This window comes from Sebastes umbrosus, chromosome 11 (genome assembly GCF_015220745.1).
Source record: "Sebastes umbrosus isolate fSebUmb1 chromosome 11, fSebUmb1.pri, whole genome shotgun sequence".
Taxonomy (NCBI): Eukaryota; Metazoa; Chordata; class Actinopteri; order Perciformes; family Sebastidae; genus Sebastes; species Sebastes umbrosus.
Genome location: NC_051279.1, coordinates 22,463,885 through 22,485,737, shown reverse-complemented (window position 1 = coordinate 22,485,737; position 21,853 = coordinate 22,463,885). Strand labels below are relative to the sequence as shown.

The following is a 21,853-nucleotide window of genomic DNA, read 5'->3' as shown; positions in this document are numbered from 1 at the left end:
TTAAGTCCCTTTTTTAGAGAGAAAACAGTGCTGACAAATCCTTGTCGATGAATGCATCAAACCTGATCAGTCTGGATTTTATTAGCATTATCTAATATGCCATTAAACACAGAGAGAGAGACACAGAGGCGAATGGAGAGAGGGGAAAGACAACACTTTGAACATTTCTTGGTTTTTGAAATCATTTCATTACGAGCCAATGGACAAAATATGCTGCTTCTGTTAAGACGCTTTGAGGCCTAAAATGGCTGAATGGTTACATGAGAGTGTTTTGATGTTGCAGCAGGTAATTCATGGCGTATTGGCCTAAAGCCGGCCACAGAGCTATGCCAGATGATAAATAACGTGGATTTAGTCAATGATGTCTGTTCTTGTCAGCAAAGCCTTTTTTTTTCACTCTCTCAGGATTTTATTTTTCTAAGAGGCTCTTAGAGGGAAATTGTCATGTTTTCATGTCAAAGGCGTGCTTTTATCTGTTTGTTTTCCAGGGTGCTTAAAGTTGTTTACTGTGCCAGGGGGGCTTTCAGTCTGCGTGTGTGTATTCGTTGCGTATTTGTGAGTTTGTGTGTGATAGAAACACCTCACCGTGGATGATGCAAGAAGGGGGTAGAAACTCGACATCTAAGCCTTAATGTATCGCCGCATCAAGTGCAGGAGTACTCCGCGCCCGAGCGCAGGACCAAAATTTAGCAGTGGCCTACTTATCTTTGATCACGAAAAGCTGCCATTGATTCTCAGCCAAATGTTGACATGAAATGAGTCAAACGTGCAGATGACCTTTCTGAGTCTCCCAGAGCAGAGCAGGGGCAAGGTACAAAAGCTGGCAGAGTATGTGGTGGAAATTATTCCTCCTTGACATTTCGGGGACCTCGGCCCATCGGTTTTTAACATTCCGGTCCAGGCACCGAGAGAAAATGTCACCTTTTTTATTTACTTGAGGGAATACGCCAATTAAACGTGACTTTAAGGCCAGGCCATGATAGCTCTTCTCTACCACTGCCATGGTTGCTCCTAAGCCAACACACACACTCTAGGAATGTGTCCTCATCGTATCAGTGACATTTTAAATAATGCTGATGCTTGACACTGTTGAGTTAACCTTTCTTACACAGGCAATTTAGAATTATTCTCTGTAGCTTTCTGAACTAACAGCACTGACCTGTGGAGCCAAAGTTAGACCTTTTTGTATGTTAGAGGGAATGGTCATTCTCCACCTGAAAGCAGTCACCGCTTTCAGTGTAAACTTTTGTCGCGAGAGCAAATACTGTATATTCCCATATATTCCTGTTGCAGTTAACTTGATTGCCGTTTAAAACTATTTTGTGACATGTAAGTTGGCAAAGAGTATCCTGTAGTTGCACACTCTAAACTACAAACTTGGGTAGGGATTGTCACGATACCAGAAATGTAATAGTCGATACCAATACCAATGAAATTCTCAATACCCAATTCGATACCACGGTTAAAAACCCAAATAAATCCCAAGTACTTCAACATACACTTCTTTATTACCTTTTGCATACTGTTAGGAATTTAAACAAATCATAATTCTCTCTATCGTCTATTTTATATTGTTGTGAAAACATCTCCTTCAAACAACTGGATTTATTCAAGTTTCTCGCCAAAAACTACATTTTACAAGATTACATTCGAACACGTCATGATAACGTTACCTTCGCCCACTGAATAGAGCCTGAATGCATCATAATGTAACTCAATGGCAGGACGAGAGCTAGTAAATGCTAGGCTGTAAGCAGCCGGTAAGCAGCACAGTCCTGCGTGGAACTAACAGCTGACGTTAACTAGCTCTCGTCCTGCTGATTTCAACACAAATTTGTTGTTCACAATGTAGCATAATCAGGGAAAAATAGTGAGTTTACTGTCTCCTAAACACATTTTCTATCGTCGCCAGGACGATGGGACGCATTTAGTCTCCAGCCCTGCGGTACTGTAGAAAAACGAGTACTAATATTAGGAGTTCAAAACCATCTCAGACTTTTGTCATAAGAAATAACCCCTCTCTTCTATTTTGTCCATCCCCGTAGAGTCAAATTAAGCTGGGATGCATTTACTGTAGACTTACCTTTCGAAACCACAACATATGACAATTCTTCCGAGAACACAACATGCTGGTAGCCAAAGCCCAGTTTGCACAGACTATTAGATTTTTCAGCCAGATTTCTGACAAGGAAAGTATTCCTTGACATCTACACAAGAAAATGCCAAATCAGATTTTCAGTGAAAGACAAAATACAATCAGAGGTTTGAGATGACGCATCCTACAACACCACAGAATGTGACTGTTACGACCTAGAGGTCGTATGAACATGCACATAAACAATAATAGGCTAAAAACTTCTTTGATGTGGCTCTGTAATTAATACAAAAGTCACATATCTGTGTCACATAATACCGCTGTTGGGTCCAAATTCCCTTTGCACCATAAACATGCCACGTCAAAGGCTGTCTGAGAGCAGAGTCCCAGCTTTTGGCAGTTGCAGTGCAGTTTATTTGTGGTGTTACCGGCTGAAACAAACCAGAACAAACGGGAAATCACACCAGTTTATTTTAACTATCCCAATAAGATTCCCCTGTTATAAAATGAGTCTTGTGTTTTTTGTGGTACCCAACTCAGTCTCTCCCTTTTCTCTTTTCTCAGACAAACCAGAAAAAAAAATCTGTCTATGCCATACATAAGATTATCAATTAGTATTTTCTCAGCCGCAATAAATGCAATGATTAATAATAATTAGACATTAGCTCACAGAAGACATATCACCCGTGGTCATTATCTCTGTGACAATGAGGCCTTTTGAGAACATCCTACACACGTCGTATCCGTGCCAAGATTCCCCTTTTCACTCCAGTTTGGACCGGGTTCAATGAGCGAAACCCTGTGGAATCGTGACTTGATGTAAAACTGTACAACTTTATGCAAGAAACAGCAGATCAAAAATAACTGATGCAACATATTAAATTGGACAGGAAATGTCTCTGAAGCACAGGGGATCTTCATCTCTCTCCCTTCCCCCGAAACCCCCCTCTCTCTGTAATTAGTGCTTTTTTCAGTATTTCCAGCAATGTTTTCATCAGTGTATAGCTCTGCTAGCCTCGGCTGAGCGAGGGAAAGAATGAAGCGGGGGGGGAGAAGGTCCTCTGTGGCTGTTAATAGTTCTCATCTCTCCCCTGGACTCTCCTTTAATTGCTCTGCTCTGCCTGCAGGGTCATCATTACTCTGATCAACTCTGTTTTTCACTGCTTTTCATGAATATCATTTTCCAAAACAACTGCTTTGAGGTTTCTCAGGCAGGAGATCAAATTTGATCACCTAGCCCTATGTAAATGTAAGAGTGTTCTTGGCATTAGCAGGACACAATATCTTTCATACGCAGGGCTTTCAAGCCTTCAACAAACTTGACATCCGAAACACTTTGAAGTATGTTTTTCTTGTTTTTCGTGCTTTAATCAAGCAAAATGCCGTTTGAGGTTTTGACAGTCACTGGTCAGAGCGCATAGATTAGTTCTGCAACTAAACGAGATTGCGGAAGGTCCCGAAATCCTCATATTTGCGTCTTCCTGGTAAAATGGAGCTCAGTTCCCCTGGTTCTCCTTTCTAATTGCTCTGCTCCGTCTCTGGGGTTATTATTGCTCTGATCAAGTGCAGCTATGTTTTGAGCGCTTTTTAAAAAAAATGTCATTTAGCCCATATAATAGTCCTGGTTTTACAAGTAAAAATGGATATTGATGTCCATGTTTGGGCAAATTATTACAAATTGTATTTGGAGAATAAAAGCATAATGCAAAAACGGAAAAGAAGAAGCGTCTCACTCTCTCCGTGAGGGTATTAAAGTGTTGAATCTCGCTGTTTGAAAAGGATAGAGCTAAAGCACACGTTGATTTTGGCAAATAAAATGGAATTAGATGGGGCACATCAAGGTTAGGCTGGTTATTAAAATAAATTGAAAACATTTTTCTTTTAAAGAAATATGTGGAGCAAGAGGAGAGGTGAGGAGAAAAGAAAAATGAAGAAATGCCGATTACAAAAGATAAAAGTCACTTTCCATACAACATCTCCATGGTGATTTTATACTGTAAGGAGCCAAAGTGCAGCTCATAGAGCGCACTTGCTCTTGTCATTCAAAGTTATGCATTTAGACTAACATCACCTATTGATTGCTTTCAGATGAATAATGTCAACCCTTGACATTTAAGATCACATCAAGATTTTCTGTATCGACAGAAAGGTTGTTATGGTTAAGGTAGAGGTGCCACATTTCAAGCACCTAACAGATGGTATTTGACGTTTTTTTTTTCAAATATGTTAACTTGATAAAGATCTGTGAAGGCACTGAGGAGGGAGCAAAGAGACAGACTGTTCTGCAGTATTCTCTGTACTGCAATAAAGCCACATGGAAAAGAAGAAATGTAAAATATTAGAAATAAAAAGATTAGATCTTCATCTTACCTCAATACATACAGTATTTAGAATATAAACAGCACAAGCGCCAGTGATTGCTGAAATCAAAAGTCCCTCTATCACTCCTGCTTTAAAAAATGATGTGACAAAGACTGCCATGTTGTTTGCCAATTGGTAGTCAATCACGCAAACTCTGTGTAGTGTGCAATCCAGCGTGCAGGAATTGTCAAATAAACAAGTAGATCTTCAAATATGGAGAGGCTTATCTCTCACTTCCATTCCCTTGATGTTTTCTAATTCAAATGGTCTCAGCAGTGCGGCTCTGAATGCAGATTTTAGTGAGTAAACACTCCTAGAAACTTCAATTTCCCATATTACACCAGATAAACAATGAAAAAAATATTTGGCAGCTTCATTTGGTTTCAACCATTTCACTCTCAAACTGCTTCCAGGTGGAGCAGATTTAGTTTATGAAATAAGCTCTCTGCCTTTCAATAATATCAACCAAAGCATAAATATTAATTAACAAAGGGCTCAAAAAATGAATCCAGATTGATATTTCAAAGGATGTTTTACTCTAATCCATTTGATTATGTGTGCATGGTTTGTACTTTGTAATATTTTCAAAAGGTTGTGCCACTCATGACTGCCCTTGTTGCTTGTTCAGGCAACATTGTGTCTCAATTGCATCTCTTTTGACACATAATGTAATGTGTGCATCATGGAATCAAAAGAGAGCATTCATGTCGAAGGTGTGACTGGCTGCCAGTGGAGCAGTAATGAATGCCTTCCTCTGCCAAAGACCAAACTGCTTTAGTTTTCAAATGACCACGTACCCAAAAGCAGCTCTATTATTCGCTCGGCTGAATAATAAGCCTTGTAACAATATTGTCAAATATACTTCTTCTGGGTATCAGAGGCAGTCGCTTGCGTATGATTCAACTCAGTAATGTGGTTAGAGGGTCCGAAAGCACATTTTACATCCAATTTTCTTGGACAGTGCAGTCTGGCAGCCTGCGGGCAGGACACTCGATGCAGAGGATTCTGTAATGGTTGCATAGCTGTTGAAACAATTTGTTATGCAACTTCTGAAATACAGGAAAGACATGCAAGGCACAGTTGTCTTTTTATTACCAAAATAACATAGAAAGAAAAATACATTTTAGATTTGTATTATGCAACAATTCCATCTAATTGCAGCCCTTTAGAGGAAATTGAGGACCGAGTAATGCCTTATTTGAATTTCATTCATTTTAGGCAATTTGTAATAATCTAAAGTACCTTAAATCCTACTGTATGTGTATTCTACCCTTCATGTGTGTTATATTCTTTTGCTTTTGTGTCATGTGTAGAGGTGAACTGCAGGCCATATATATGTAAAAAAAAAATCATTACAAATGCCACTGAATCTGTAAATGTATAATATTAGCTGTGAGCACTGTGGGTTAAACTGCACTCACTGATATGAAGAATTAATTCACGCGCAGGGCACGATATATTAACCCGTAATATTTTCTCTTAATGAGACACAAGCATTAATACTTACCCTAAACAATAAACATCATCACCCACTTATATGAATCTAATTGGCTTGCTGATAGTATGTGGGTGTTTGTGTGCGTGCTTTGTGTGGGTGTGTTTGTGTGTGTGTATGAAGGTTATCTAAAATAGCAGTTTCTTCCAGCTACTTTCCTAAATCCTGTTAGGATTGTAATTATTTATCAAAGATATCATGCTGTGAGTTAGGCCGTGTCTCTTGCCCTCTAATGAATTCAGCAAACAGATAATACCAAGTGGATTTCACAAGGAGCCTCGCTATGCAGAGGGTGGATTGGAAAGATGACCGTGATACATAAACATACATGTAAGAGTGGAATTGTTTACATTTAAAAATTGTGTGACATACGTACATTGGCAACACACGAAAACACCGATGCATGTAGATGTATCAATGTGTATATCACTTTTTAGGACAGTACATTATGGTTGGGCGATTTCGACCAGCCATTGTCAGCCCAACAACCGCTAATGACCAATATATTTGCACAGGGGTGTGTGCACACACGTGCACCTTGCATGTGGTTTACTTAAAGGTGCTCTGTACAATACCCAGAGCATCAATATAGCAGCAAACAACTATTTTCTATATAAAGATATAGAGGAGTAATGTCTACCTGAGCAGAGAATGAAGTCACTCTCCTTCTCTGTGTGTTGTAATCAGTGTGTTGTTCTCCTTGCTTTGTTGACATAGCCAGGCCGGCCGTGCTTGGTTTTAGTGCATGTTCTTGTGGTTGGCTTACTGGCTAGCTCACGGCCGCTGTTCTGCACTGCTCTCATACTGTGGTTACAGATGAAAACGCTGTACGTCGATACGATAACGAACGTTGTGGAAGCATAGCACCCACTCTCCGGTTCCCCCCTGGTTAACACTGTTAGCTCTGTAAGCAATGTTGCCGTGGTTTCCACTGTTAGCACCATTAGCTACGAGCATGGATGTAAAAAGGCGGGCTCCTGTTCATTCCTATGAGAGTTGCTCAGTGGCGCATGAAGCCAAAATGGCTCAACTGCCGAGTGATAAAATACCCTGATCTTCTGGCGATCTTCCGCAGACATTGGGCCCATAGAGCAAGCGCACTAGCGTTTTCCTTTAACCCCGCCTCCCAGCCCTTGGTCTGGGGCTCATTCACATGGTTGAAGGGAAATAACTCTGGATTCAGCTATTAGTGCATTTTACAACTTTTAAACTACTTACAGACATCTCTTTCCCCATGTAAGTCTTTGGGAAAAAGTTTTTTTTTGGCCCAATGGCATCACGTGACGGACACGGAAGTTGTAATTCCGACGTTTGGCCACTACGAAAAAATGCTTCAAAACCCAGCGCTCTTCCTTGGGGCTTCACTACTTGCCCCTGGCTCAGCTGTCACCATGTTGAGAGCCGTGCGGAGGCAATAGAAATGGTCCGAATCTCGCATTTGATACCTTTACGCCTCTACACGTCAAGAGAAGATTTTAAAGGTATTAAATGCGAGATTCGGACCATTTTGATTGCCTCCACACGGCTCTCAACATGGTCCGAATCTCGCATTTAATACCTTTAAAATCTTCTCTTGACGTATAGAGGCGTGTACAGACTAGAACCTGAACATTTTCTACTTCCAGGTTTCTACTGTATATTATGGATCTTAAAATACATAGATTTTGCATCGATTCATTTATTTTTTAATCAATTATTGCCGACGTAATTGCCTTATGGGTTGATTGAGGCGTGATTGGGTTGTGATATTATTGGGTCTTAAAGACTGTTGTTTCAGTATGAAGATGTTATTGTTTCATATAGTTTGGTGTCTGATGGGGTCTATGACTGAAACATTGCCTTTTCTTCTTACTGTACATTAAGTTTATCAACAGGTGAAAGCGTACACACAGTCACACATTATTGACCAGTGTCATTCAACAGGTGGAAGAGAGTTTTCAGTTTTAAGACTGTAAATGCCAGCTAAAGCTTGTTTTCTGTTATTCGACACACACATACTTTGCAGCATCCATGCCTTTAGTTTGTAGTATGACTTATACATCATTAATCAAAATATATTAAAAATAAATCAAATCTTTTTGTAAGTCATATAAGTGTTTTTCCCTAAGGTTTATGAAGTTGAGGAAACGGTACATGTACTATAAAGCAGGGCTCATAAAGTGGACTGGTGTTATTTAGGGAAAAATCACAAATAATATTTTCTTCATTTTCGGCAAAGCTGACAATTTAAAGACCGTTTAATCTGAGAGAAGCAATTGGTTAATTATCTGAATTACCCCGAACACAAATATATACACACACATGCACATCTGACAACATTATACACACGGAGGGATCCCAAAGAAAGGACGTCAATAATTCAAAATTCGAATTGAATCTGCCAATCAGATCACTTCCCCCAGGTCAATCTGCCAGTCATATTGGTTTTCAGGAGGTCAGGGTTCATTCAGCAGAATCCTATCTTGTCAATATATCACAGTGTAGTCTCCAGTCAGCATCTGGTGTGTGTGTACGTGTGTGCGTTCCCGGCAGACCTGCCACCGGCCCTGTTTCGACAACAGATCTGTGTACAATCCAACAGGGAAGAAAGTCAGTCTATTGATCCACAGCATGGGAGGCATCAAAAGATCCATAGGAGAAGGAGCTGAAAGGAGCAGAGAGGGCTAAGAGAATGTACATCTGAGTGTGTGTGTGTGTGTGTGTGTGTGTGTGTTCGAGAGAGAGAGAGATAGAGAGATAGAGATAGAGAGAGAGAGAGAGAGAGAGAGAGATCACAGGTTTCATAAATGTTTTATTAAGTAATACTTTTGTTGTGCATTGGTTTTCTTTACATTGGAGCACATCTCCAAAGGCAAGCTTTCCACAGTATCAAAGAATGGAATTTAATATTTTCCCCATCTTCCAAGATTATTGAACGATTTTCTACTTTGTTAAACAAAATCGAAATGTCTGCTTTACATTATAAAAACAAAATAAATACTGGAAAAACAACTAGAGCAACATTCGTTTCGAGATTTGGTTGGCAGAGGGAATTAGAGATGTTGTAATGCCCTGGCAACACAGACACATACACATAGATCCTGGGTTGAGTGACTTGCCAAATCTCTGGGTAGCAACACGGGCCCTGTGCCTAAAACTCTGTCTGTGTGTGTTTGTGTGTGTGTGATTGTGTGTGTGTGTGTGTGTGTGAGAGAGAGATAAAGCGAGAGGAGGAGAGATTGTGCGCATAATACAGCACATTTGGAAAAGGGCATCATGTACCAAAACAACATTTCAATAATCGTACTGTTACATCAACCAGTAAGGTTTCAATCTTTTCCTCAACTAATGCTCATAAACACACAATCGCTCACAAGCACACACACTCGCACACACACACACACACACGCACACACACACACACACACACACACACCGCAGCAGCAGCTACTTATGCCATTCATCCTGACAAAACGCACAAAAAAAAATGTTCACCATTATGTTCATGGCAAGAGACAGATGTAACATTGAAATACAAGATGAATAGAAGCAGGCAAGTAGAGAGGACCTTGACTTATTGTGCTTGCACCCTGAGCTTTCCAACTAAAGTTATTGTTTGCCAAACTGCTCCATTAAGAGCATTTGTATGGCAGTGTATTACTGTTGTCATCACAGTCACAATAAAAGCACAATTTGTCTCGTTCATATATCAGAAAGGTACAAAGCAACCAGAGATACGAAGACCTTACAATCACTGCGAAAGGGGAAGAAAATGAAGGCTATGCAATTTAACACTAGTTCTATGGTGAAGTCTCATCTAAAGCTGTACAGCCAGTTAGAGTGAAATATATAGACAACAAAAGCTGTTCTGTCACTGTTTCCAGTTAGACAGTGTGGCATTCAGTAGGCTGTTGTCAAAGCCTTACATGGTGCCTTGACTGAACATTTGATATGTTTAATCAAATTAAATTCAGAGGTATAATGGGGGAAAAAAACATAAAAATCCCATAGACTGACAAAATAATAATTTTTATCTGTAGCTTTATCCGTATTTTAGCGATCCTTTAAAGTGTGAATTATTCTGCATTGATGCAGTGACAGAACATAATTGGGAGTTTGGTTTCATTTCAGCTTAGTGTGAGTCTTTACTGTGTTTTTCTGTCATTTACTGTCGCGATAGTTTCTCTCCTCTTTCTCTGTCCTCTTGTCGCTGTGTGTCATAGAGGGCAGAGCAGAGAGACCCCACCAGCTGCTCTGTTTCAACAATGTTGGACTGAAAATACGTGCATGTAGGCTGAAATTCAACCGTCGTGTTGGTCTTATCGGGAGATGCAGTGACTTAACCAAGTAAGAGTATGAGAACTATGAGTGAGGAAAAGTAACTAATTAATTAAAGTCAGTTAGCCGCTAGGCTAATGTATAAGCCATTGGCATTTTGCACTGCATTAATTAGACGCATTTTTGACACCCTTGGTAAACTCAAACACTCATCACAACCTGTGAATATTGTAAGAATATACAGTGAACATAGTTGCTGTGATATTCATGAAATTTGGTACACCCATTGCTTTCATCATTTCAGACATATTTCCCATTGGCTTTAATTAGCTCCCCCCAACCGGAAGTCTGCAATTTTGAATATCGGGCATTTTTTATGCATTTTATGCCATCTTGTACGAACTCCTCCTAGAGAGTTTATCGGATTTGTTTCAGATTTGTTTGGTATAACCCTCCGGCTAATGTGAGGCTAAGTTGCGAAAGAATAGTCAATACCTCGAACAATGATGTCATAGATCATGTGACAATAAGTCATTTTAGACACTTTACAAGTATGGAACTTTTTGAAACTCCTCCTAGAGGACTCAACAGATCAAGCTCAAATTTTGTCAACAGAATCTCCTTCAAGACCTCCATGATGGTAAATTGCAAAGCTTTTGGGTTTTCGTGGAACGGCGTTGCCGTGGCGAGGGGGGCAATTTGCATGTTTTCGCCATGACACAGGAAGCTGTTGTAACTGAACTTTATATTGTCCAATCTGTCCCAAATTTCACATGCTGGATAAGAATCCAGGTCTGAAGACATCTACATGCCCATATTGAGTTATAGTCATAGCGCTACCTACTGACAACAGGAAGCCAGCCTTTTGCGACAAAGTTCATCCAATTTACATGAGGTTTACATGGTGTGATCTACGCCTGATATACAGCAACAGAGCCTATAATTAGTGTGTGTGCTCTAGCGCCACATAGTGGACACAGGAAGTGGTACAAAGTTTGCAATATTTCCTTTCCATCACCACGCAATCCACGCAAAATGCCCAGCCGTATCAACCGGCGCCTCACCAGTACCCACGACGTGCGGGCGAGGGCTCGTTCATCGCTGCTTGCAACTTTAGTTGTCATTGTTTTGTGTTGTTAATTGATTTCCAATAATAAATATATGCATACATCCTCTCCGGGAACCATCACCTTAACGTGGTGGAGAGGTTTGTGTGTCCCTATGACTCTGAGGGCTGTGTTGTCTGGAGCCTCGTGCTCCTGGTAGGGTCTCCCATGGCAAATTGGTCTTAGGTGAGGGGCCGGACTAAGAATGGTTCACAAAAAAACCCAATGACGACACGAGGCAGAGGAGGAGTTACCCGGCCCGGAGGAAGCCCGGGGCCCACGTCTGGAGCCAGGCCCAGACGGAGGGCCCGTCAACGAGCGTCTGGTGGCCGGGCTTGCCACGGAGCCCGGCCGGGGATACCCCGAAAAAGGAACGTGGCACCCCCCTCCTCTCCATCCTGTGGGCTCACCACCTGCGGGAAGAACCGCTTGGGTCGGGTGCGCTGCCACACGGGTGGCAGTGAAGGCCAGGGACCTCGACGGACTGGACCCGGGCGGCAGAGGCTGGCTCTGGGGACGTGGAACGTCACCTCTCTGTGGGGGAAGGAGCCGGAGCTTGTGCGGGAGGTGGAGCGCTATCAGTTGGATCTGGTAGGGCTTACCTCTACGCACAGCCTCGGTTCTGGAACCGTACTCTTGGATAGGGGTTGGACTCTATTCTTCTCTGGAGTTGCCCATGGTGTGAGGCGCCGGGCGGGTGTGGGGATACTCACAAATCCCCGGCTGAGTGCCGCTACGTTGGAGTTTACCCCGGTGGACGAGAGGGTCGCCTCCCTACGCCTTCGGGTTATGGGGGGGAAAACTCTGACTGTTGTTTGTGCGTATGCACCAAACAGCAGTTCGGAGTATTCGGCCTTCTTGGAGACCCTGAATGGAGTCCTGTATGGGGCTCCAGTAGGGGACTCCATAGTTCTCCTGGGAGACTTCAACGCGCACGTGGGCAACGATGGAGACACCTGGAGTGGCGTGATTGGGAGGAACGGCCTCCCTGATCTAAACCCGAGTGGTCGTTTGTTGTTGGACTTCTGTGCTAGTCATGGATTGTCCATAACGAACACCATGTTCGAACATAAGGATGCTCATAAGTGTACGTGGTACCAGAGCACCCTAGGCCGAAGGTCGATGATCGATTTTGTAATCGTATCATCTGATCTGAGGCCGCATGTTTTGGACACTCGGGTGAAGAGAGGGGCGGAGCTGTCAACTGATCACCATCTGGTGGTGAGTTGGGTCAGAGGGTGGGGGAAGACTCTGGACAGACCTGGTAAGCCCAAACGCGTAGTGAGGGTGAACTGGGAACGTCTGGAGGAGGCCCCTGTCCGAGAGATCTTCAACTCACACCTCCGGCGGAGCTTTTCTGGCATCACTGTGGAGGTTGGGGGCATTGAACCCGAGTGGACGATGTTCAAAGCTTCCATTGCTGAAGCTGCGGCGGTGAGCTGTGGTTTTAAGGTCTTAGGTGCCTCAAGGGGCGGCAACCCTCGAACACCGTGGTGGACACCGGCGGTCAGGGAAGCCGTCCGACTGAAGAAGGAGGCCTTCCGGGATATGTTATCTCGGAGGTCTCCGGAGGCAGATGCAGTGTACCGACGGGCCCGAAGAGCAGCAGCCACTGCCGTGACGGAGGCAAAGCAGCGGGTGTGGGAGGAGTTCGGAGCAGCCATGGAGAAGGACTTTCGGTCGGCACCAAAGTGCTTCTGGAAAACCATCCGGCACCTTAGGAGGGGGAAACGGGGAACCATCCAAGCTGTGTACAGTAAGGATGGGACACTGTTGACCTCAACTGAGGAGGTAATCGGGCGGTGGAAGGAGCACTTTGAGGAACTTCTGAATCCGACCAATACGCCCTCTATGGTAGAGGCAGAGCTGGAAGCTGATGGGGGACCATCATCAATTACCCTGGTGGAAGTCACTGAGGTAGTCAAACAACTCCACAGTGGCAAAGCCCCGGGGATTGATGAGATCCGCCCAGAAATGCTGAAGGCTCTGGGTGGGGAGGGGCTGTCTTGGATGACACGTCTCTTCAACACCGCGTGGAAGTCGGTGACAGTGCCTAAGGAGTGGCAGACCGGGGTGGTGGTTCCCCTTTTCAAAAAGGGGGACCAGAGAGTGTGTGCCAATTACAGGGGTATCACACTGCTCAGCCTCCCTGGTAAAGTCTACTCCAAGGTGCTGGAAAGGAGGGTTCGGCCGATAGTCGAACCTCAGATCGAAGAGGAACAATGCGGATTCCGTCCTGGCCGTGGAACAACGGACCAGCTCTTCACTCTCGCAAGGATCCTGGAGGGGGCCTGGGAGTATGCCCATCCAGTCTACATGTGTTTTGTGGACTTGGAGAAGGCATATGACCGGGTCCCCCGGGAGATACTGTGGGGGGTGCTGCGGGAGTATGGGGTGAGGGGGGCACTTCTCAGGGCCATCCAATCCCTGTACGCCCAAAGCGAGAGCTGTGTTCGGATCCTCGGCAGTAAGTCGGACTCGTTTCCGGTGGGGGTTGGCCTCCGCCAGGGCTGCGCTTTGTCACCAATCCTGTTCGTGATATTCATGGACAGGATATCGAGGCGTAGTCGGGTGGAGGAGGGTTTGCAGATCGGTGTGCTGAGGATCTCATCGCTGCTTTTTGCAGATGATGTGGTCCTGTTGGCATCATCGGTCTGCGACCTCCAGCACTCACTGGATCGGTTCGCAGCCGAGTGTGACGCAGTCGGGATGAGAATCAGCACCTCTAAATCTGAGGCCATGGTTCTCAGCAGGAAACCGGTGGATTGCCTACTCCGGGTAGGGAATGAGTCCTTACCCCAAGTGAAGGAGTTTAAGTATCTCGGGGTCTTGTTCGCGAGTGAGGGGACGATGGAACGTGAGATTGGTCGGAGAATCGGAGCAGCAGGGGCGGTATTGCATTCGCTTTACCGCACCGTTGTGACGAAAAGAGAGCTGAGCCAGAAGGCAAAGCTCTCGATCTACCGTTCAATCTTCGTTCCTACTCTCACCTATGGTCATGAGGGTTGGGTCATGACCGAAAGAACGAGGTCGCGGGTGCAAGCGGCCGAAATGGGTTTCCTCAGGAGGGTGGCTGGCGTCTCCCTTAGAGATAGGGTAAGAAGCTCAGTCATCCGTGAGGGACTCGGAGTAGAGTCCTTGCTCCTTTGCGTCGAAAGGAGCCAGTTGAGGTGGTTCGGGCATCTAGCACGGATGCCTCCTGGGCGCCTCCCTTGGGAGGTGTTCCAGGCACAACCAGCTGGGAGGAGACCACGGGGAAGACCCAGGACTAGGTGGAGAGATTATATCTCTACTCTGGCCTGGGAACGCCTCGGGATCCCCCAGTCAGAGCTGGTTAATGTGGCCCGGGAAAGGGAAGTTTGGGGTCCCCTGCTGGAGCTGTTGCCCCCGCGACCCGATCCCGGATAAGCGGTTGAAGATGGATGGATGGATGGATGGATGGATGCATACATTTGCATAAAGCAAGTATATTTGCCCACTCCCATGTGGATAAGAGTATTAAATGCTTGACAAATCTTCCTTTAAAGTACATTTTGAACAGATAAAAAATGTGCGATTATTTTGCTAATCCCGATTAACTATGGACAATCATGCGATTAATCGCAATGAAATATTAATATTCAGCCTCATAATCAATTGGCAACCTTCATTTTTATGTCTACCCCCTGATCTATCATGTAGCACAATCATATTTATACCCACCAATATGTGCTTGATGGTGTATCTCAAAAACTAACGGCTGGCATAGTGATATTACATGACTTGTAATATGGATGGATGGATATAAATTCCCTTACAACTTTTCTTTCGCTCCGTGTAAAAATCTGTTTTTGTATGTTTGTGTCCAGTCTAACACATTCATCACCAAAGTTATTAGTTGGTCTTTAGCTGACTCCATCTGTTGACTGTCAACTGATGCAATAGGAGGCAACTGCTAAGAATTACTGTAGCGTAGCGCTCGCACTGTCTATATTTATACACAGACTGGTTTCTCTGAAACACACACACACACACACACACACACACAGTTTTAGCCCACAGGAATTAATTTTTTTGCTCCCGAGTGAACAACTTGGAAAATTTCCCGTAAGAACCTGTTATAGGATAATAAACAACTTCATCTATATTCTAGGTCAGCGTCATGCGAGTAGTTTTTAATCTATAGACTGATCCAGACATGCTGTATAACCCATGCATGTTTGTGTGTTTACATATGAATATGTGTGTGAATCCCTCTCTCTTCCTATCTACTTCTCTTTTAACCTATTTGAAGAACTGGCTGTGTAGACGTCCTCCCTTTCTCCCTCCTGCCTACTAATTCATCTTCCGTACGGGTGACACTAACAGTCCAGGGTACAATATGGCTTAAAATTGGCACATGGCGAGGGCACGCTGGGTCAAAACAAGACAAACGCACACACGCGCACACACACACATACAAAAGGGGATGGCAGACGGGACAGGGGTAGTGCATCTGCTCTTTAATTAAAATGAGAGGGGGGCCCGCAGACAAGGCCTGAATCAGACATACACACACACACACACACACACACACAGACAGACCTCTGCTGTTGGTCCATGAGGCCAGACTGCACCCTACTGAAAATGTGAGAGACAGAAAGGTGGGAAGGAAGGAAAGACAGAAATATAGAAAGACATACACAAAAAAGACAGATAAAGAAGGGCAGAATGAAATAAAAAGTAGAAGTATACAGTATTCAACAAAAAAATATATAAAAATGTAAATGGAGAAAATAGAGCAAGGCACTTTGTACCTCCTCCAAGCCTAGAATGAATGAAAAACATAAAGACTTAACTTTTTCTTGTCAACAATTACTTATGTTACAATCAGTGGATTGAGGTCAGAGGTCAACATTACCTCCAGGGCTGGACTGGATTTTTCACAAGCGTGCTTTAACTGTTCTGATGTTAATGACCTGACAACCTAAAATGTGTGCTTCTTGAAAGTCAATCTACGTCCTCCAGCTCTTCACTTGTATTGAGAGGTGAAGTCCCTTCCCTTCCGGTGTCCCTTATGGGACTTTATTTTGTAAAAAAAATATGTACAGTAGTCAATGATTTTTTGATACTGTTTGAATTGTGGCATAAATTACACATATGATGTTGATGTGTCAATTTAAAAGAGAATCTTGCAAGTGAAGAAAGTCGTGGTTTGTCGTAGTATCATTTAGTTTTGTTGTGAATCCGCTCAGTGAACTACACCTCTCGTCTCGCACAATATAGCTAACTTAACTATGTTCCACGCACGAATGAAACTTTATCTTACCTGATGTGTTTTATCCAGCGACTCCCGGTCTTTTTTATCAGCTGTGAAGCGATAAAACAAGCAAGACCCCTTTGCTCCGGTGAGTTCATCCCAGTACGAAACACGCAGGCATCGTAGCTTCAGCGAGAGAGAAGTCACTTGCATGACTTTTGGGTGTGTATTCTTTCTAATTACATATTTTCAGTCTTATACTTAAACAGTTTTACAACAAAACTGCGACTCTCTTTACTTTTAAATTGAAAACCATATGTATGAGTCAAATTGATTGTCTCTCTCTGTTGACTACCGTACATATTTTTTCCGAAATAAGGTCCCGTGGTGGTCCACCGGAAGGAGGAGGGACTTCACCTCTCTATATAAAGGACAGGAACTGCAAAGGCATGGACTGTACATCCTCATATTTGAAACGTCTCCTTGCAGAACACACTAGAGAAATCTAAGCTTAATGATCTGGTACGGTGCAGTAATCTCAGGGAATAAGGGAGTAATCTTAACATCTCAGTGGGTTGACGTGAAAACATCAATCTACCGCGAGATCTCCTATGCCGTTTCAGTGTTTGGATCAAATCTCTCCTTTGGTCTCCGTCCTCCTTTTGATTGGATCTGTTTTAGATAAAAATATTCACTTACTTTTCAAAACTGTACAATATCACTAGACTTTAGAAAATCGCACAAAAAAAGCATCAATGCCTTCATGGTGGATACCAGAAGGCAAATGTAAAAATAAAGAAATATAATGCGGCAGGACGGAAAAGAATCCCTGATCAGAGAATATTTCAAAAGAAATGATAGAAAAGAAATAGAGATGGAAACGGATATACAGCACTTAGGATAATTTCACAACTCTGGTATTGTGGTCGCATTGATGGTTACTGCGTAAGTGTTTCATTTCATGCATCAAAGACAGAGTTTTACAGCCAAAGTATATGGATATGTTGTTTAAAGGCAGCATAACGCACCGCATAATGTACTGTATAATGTATTTTAAATGACGCCACCAGTTTCTCCAGTAGTTCATGAAACCCTCGCTTTAAACTTATTTTGATCCAGACATTTGCAGCAGTGAAAGCGCATACATCCAATGTATGCGTACGTGTAATTGTGTAAACGCGTGTTTCCCTGCAGGAGTGTGTGCTTATACGTGCGCTGTGTGTGTGTGTGTGTGTGTGTGTGTGTGTGTGTGTGTGCAACTGAATCCATAGGGTCTCTCTGGGGAATGTCTCTCTGGTAGAGAGTCAAACAGAGTGAGCAGGACCCCATATATCTACCGTGACTAACAGGATTAAACCTGACTGGGTTGGGAGACAGATAAAAAAAAAAGAGGGGTGGAGGCAATGAGAGAGAGAGAGAGAAAGAGAGAGAGAGAGAGAGCGAGTGGGAGAAATCAAGTTCTCCTCTTTCATACCGATGAGAGGAAGAGAGAAGAAGAATGAAGTTATGAGTATCAAAAAGAGGTGGGCAAGAGGAGGAGGAGGGCGAAAAGGGGAAAATGATCAGAGGAGGATGATCAGTCTGGCTGAGACGATGGGGAAAGCAGTGTGTGTGCCCTTTCATTTGTGCACATGCAGAACGTAGTTTGTGTAAACCTATGACTGCAGTTTCTTCCTCTACATGGAAGAGTGATGCTCCCTCCATTAGCCCTGCGGGGCAAATATCCACCTAACCCCTCCCTCGAGCAATTTAAGAGCAATTTAGAAACGCTTTCACACTTTAATGCCCTTAAAACTACTGAGCATACACACACACACACACATAGACACGTACTGCAGGGAGCATGAAAGCAGAAAGCACAGGTCAGCAAGATGTGCTGTTACTAATCGTACAGCATCTAATATTAGATTAATATTTAACGATATTACTCAACTAGAAAGAGAGAGGGAAAGAGAAAGAGAGAGAGAGAGAGAGAGAGAAAGGGAAATATAAAGCCTATTTCCTACCGCATCCCATGCTGGGTAAAATATGTTTTCCATAAGCCCGTCCTCTGCAAAGTGTGAGCCCCGCTCAGCTGGGTTTATACATTAACACCCTGCAAAAACTCATTTACCACAAGCACTGCAATCTCACTTAACACAACATTTGGAGATGTCATATTACTCGATACGGTTTGGATGCCACCAAATCTTCTGGGAGTGTTTAGGTTATTTTTCTGCAGGGATTGTAGGCTCTGAAAAACTGTTGTTAACTGTTGTGAGATTTTGCACCAAAGAAGTGCAAAAATTAATCAGATTTGCTTACCAATGCATTTAGTAGTCGTTACTACATTACAGGGTCCCATGGGTGGGACTGGCGTAGCAGATGGTGGAAATCAAAATAAATAGTCAAGACAGGAGAGCGTGATTTCCCAAAGTGCTGCTCACTTATGGAAGTACATCAGCTGTCAGTAAAAACCTCACAGTCAACAGGAGGTATTTAAATGACAACAACTGAAAGACTGACACACGTCGCCATCACAAATTTTCCAAAATGTAAATGTTTTCACCACACATTCTGTGGCTGCTACTGGACTGGCTTTTGAAAATCATCATCTATCCGTATTGTAGAGTAAAATGTCCTTAAACAGGACATCCTGATTCCACCGGGGTGATATCCACTCTGCTAAAGAGCCCTACAGGTTAGAGAAGAGGGCTTAAACCGGTTCCTGAGGACAGCTTTAAAAAAAATGTAGATGAAAGTGAATGAGGAGAACCCTGCCAGAGGTGTGACCTAGTCAACCGTGCTCAAGTCCCATGTCGGTGTAAAGCAGAGAGACGCAAGTAAGTGGAGAGCAATTTCCGCTCCCTGCTCGAAGCATTCTGTAATCACACTGCTCCCAGGTGCTGCAGGATTTCTATCTGCTCTTCCCCACTCTGTTTTTTTTTTTTTTTTTTCTGCCCATGCAGAGAAACAACCTGTTCGCTCTATAGCAGGGCTTGAAACAGGTTTAGTTTGTCACATCAACGGTAACAAAGTGTGAACGCTGCCCTGCAGTTGCACTGCGGGCTATTAGAATGTGTTCCTTGCATTCAGATGCAATGTAAAGTGAAATTTGGAGGTGACATGAATGCAAACAAAGTCAAGTGGAAATGTAGTTTCACCTTTGGCATGCAAAGACACATGCTCAAGTTGGAGATGTTTCAAGCTGAAAAATAAGCTTTCGTCCCAATTCACCACCACTCCCTTAATGTAAAGAGACGGGAGCAAAAAGGAAGGAGGCCAGGAGGGAAATAAGTGAATCGGTTTGAGTTCCTAGTAAGTCTGATATGTCACACGTACACAGACACGCTCCACACACATGGAGGAGGACATGTTATTACAGCAAGTGTCTGCACTGTCAGTGAGAGAACACCTCCACGGGCTGTTTATGGCTGTGGATGTGTTTTTAAGATGTACAAAAGAAAGCAAGGGGTCCAAGTCTCAGACGTCCGTGTATCGATATATTATTGCCACATAAAAATATCTTGATACTATGCTGTATCGATTGTTTCCCCCACCCCTATTGACATGGCAATTTGTGTATTTGTTTGTCTGACTGTACTCTTTTTTGGGTTGCGATAGCCTATTTATTTAACATTTTATCTTTGGTGATTTGATACAGATATGAAGCTTTATATGCTTATGATGTGTTTTCTGTTGTGTATGTAATGGTTTTACAGTTTTACGGTTATGATTTGGGCTGTTTTTTATTGAATTGGACTGGTTTTAAACTGTGATTGGTCTAGAAAAACTGTCAATCTGATCTGGCAACACGCTGCCCTTGAGCCAGGCATTCGGCCTTTCGTTGGACAACAGCTGAAAGTGGTCACGCTACAGTTCCTAGCTGTGAATGTGAACCAGAGTGTTGCTGTAATAAAACCAAGTGCTCAGTTGACTTTCCCTGGATGAATAAAGGTTGATAGCCTATAAACGCTGATGACTGATATAAACACTCAGAGAGATTATATAGCGCTTGTAGCCTACACACAGTATATGCCGAGAGGAATCTGAGAGAGGAACTGGAAAGTGGAGATACTATTATAATGGGAATAAATCAAGCTGCACTCTGGGGCTTGAAAATGAAACCTGACGTGGGCCATAAATCTTGAGGGGTGTAAATAAAGCGGGACCAGAAATTAGATACTAGAACTTCGATATTAGATGACACCGCTACACCAACTCAAAGATGCTCCTCTTTTTTAACCTAAGAAAAAAATCTACAAATGACTAACATGCTCCAAGAAAGAGGATGATAGAAGATAGAGGGAGAGAAAGATTTAAAGAGAGCAAAAAGGAAGGGGCAAAGACAGAGAGTAATACTGACAGCATGAGAGAGAGGGAGAGAAAAAGACAGGGATTATGGGTACTTTTCTTTTGCCGCCTCATCACAAACAAATAAGCCGATCGTCAAGCCAGGCAATTAATATTCAAGGAATTAGTTTTCTTTTTTAAAGAAAGGGGGGAGAGGAGATTTAGATTCTTTTACCCCTTTTGCTGCGTGAGGATCCATTTTGTGAGCTTAGGCTATAAACAGCTTGAAATCACTTTGACAGCCTGCTCTATCTCATGGAGTACACACTCTCACACACACAGAAATACATACACACACACATACCACGGGGGATTTTAATTTCAACCTGTGAAATTGTAATTGCCTCTTCTGTTAAAAAAAAAAAAAAAAAAGGCAAAGGATTGTGGGAGAGCTGAGTGCAAACTCTCAAGTATCAGTTCTGCCAGTCAGCCAGTTCTTTTTACCTTTGTTATCCGTTTATTGATTCATTCATTTTTTTGTTTTCACTTGTTATAATTGACTTGTTTTCCATTCTTACCTTTTTCTCTTTTTGTGCTTTCTGTTTGTGCCTTTTCTCTTCCTTCGCTCTCTCGCTCTCACACTCTCCTGTGCTCCCGATCTGTTTGTCTCACAGTGATGAGGCGAGCTGGCAGAGCTGACATTAAATTAACTGGAGCTGTCAAGAAAGAAGAAGGACGGCCAGGAGAGGAAGAGGAAAAGAGAGAGCAGGGAAAAGAGGAAGAAAGTAAAAGAGGAAATGAACAAGGAAGAGAGAGCGAGTGATAAAAGAGGTAAAAACATACCACGGGGCGGAAACCCCCATGACACACAAACGTGATGAAAATGTCTTAAGGGCACTTGGATGCCATTATTATTTTTCTTCCTTTGTTCATTTTTTTATTCCCGACTCCTTTCGCTGTGAGGCCGCCCTGTGAATCACTTCTCAACTCTGTACATGTGATTGTTGTTCTGCGACGCGTCCGGAGAGACCGCCCGGCTGCCGCGCCAA

At 43.2% G+C, this 21,853-nt stretch overlaps 1 long non-coding RNA gene across 1 annotated transcript in view; it reads left to right on the top strand.

Moving 5' to 3' along the window:
- Positions 1 to 21,629, top strand: part of LOC119496596 — a 56,747-nt gene extending 35,118 nt beyond the window's left edge. The window contains exon 3 of the long non-coding RNA XR_005208751.1: positions 21,479 to 21,629. This is a non-coding gene — a long non-coding RNA (uncharacterized LOC119496596). The remainder of the gene's footprint in view (positions 1 to 21,478) is intronic.
- Positions 21,630 to 21,853: the final 224 nt, after the last annotated feature.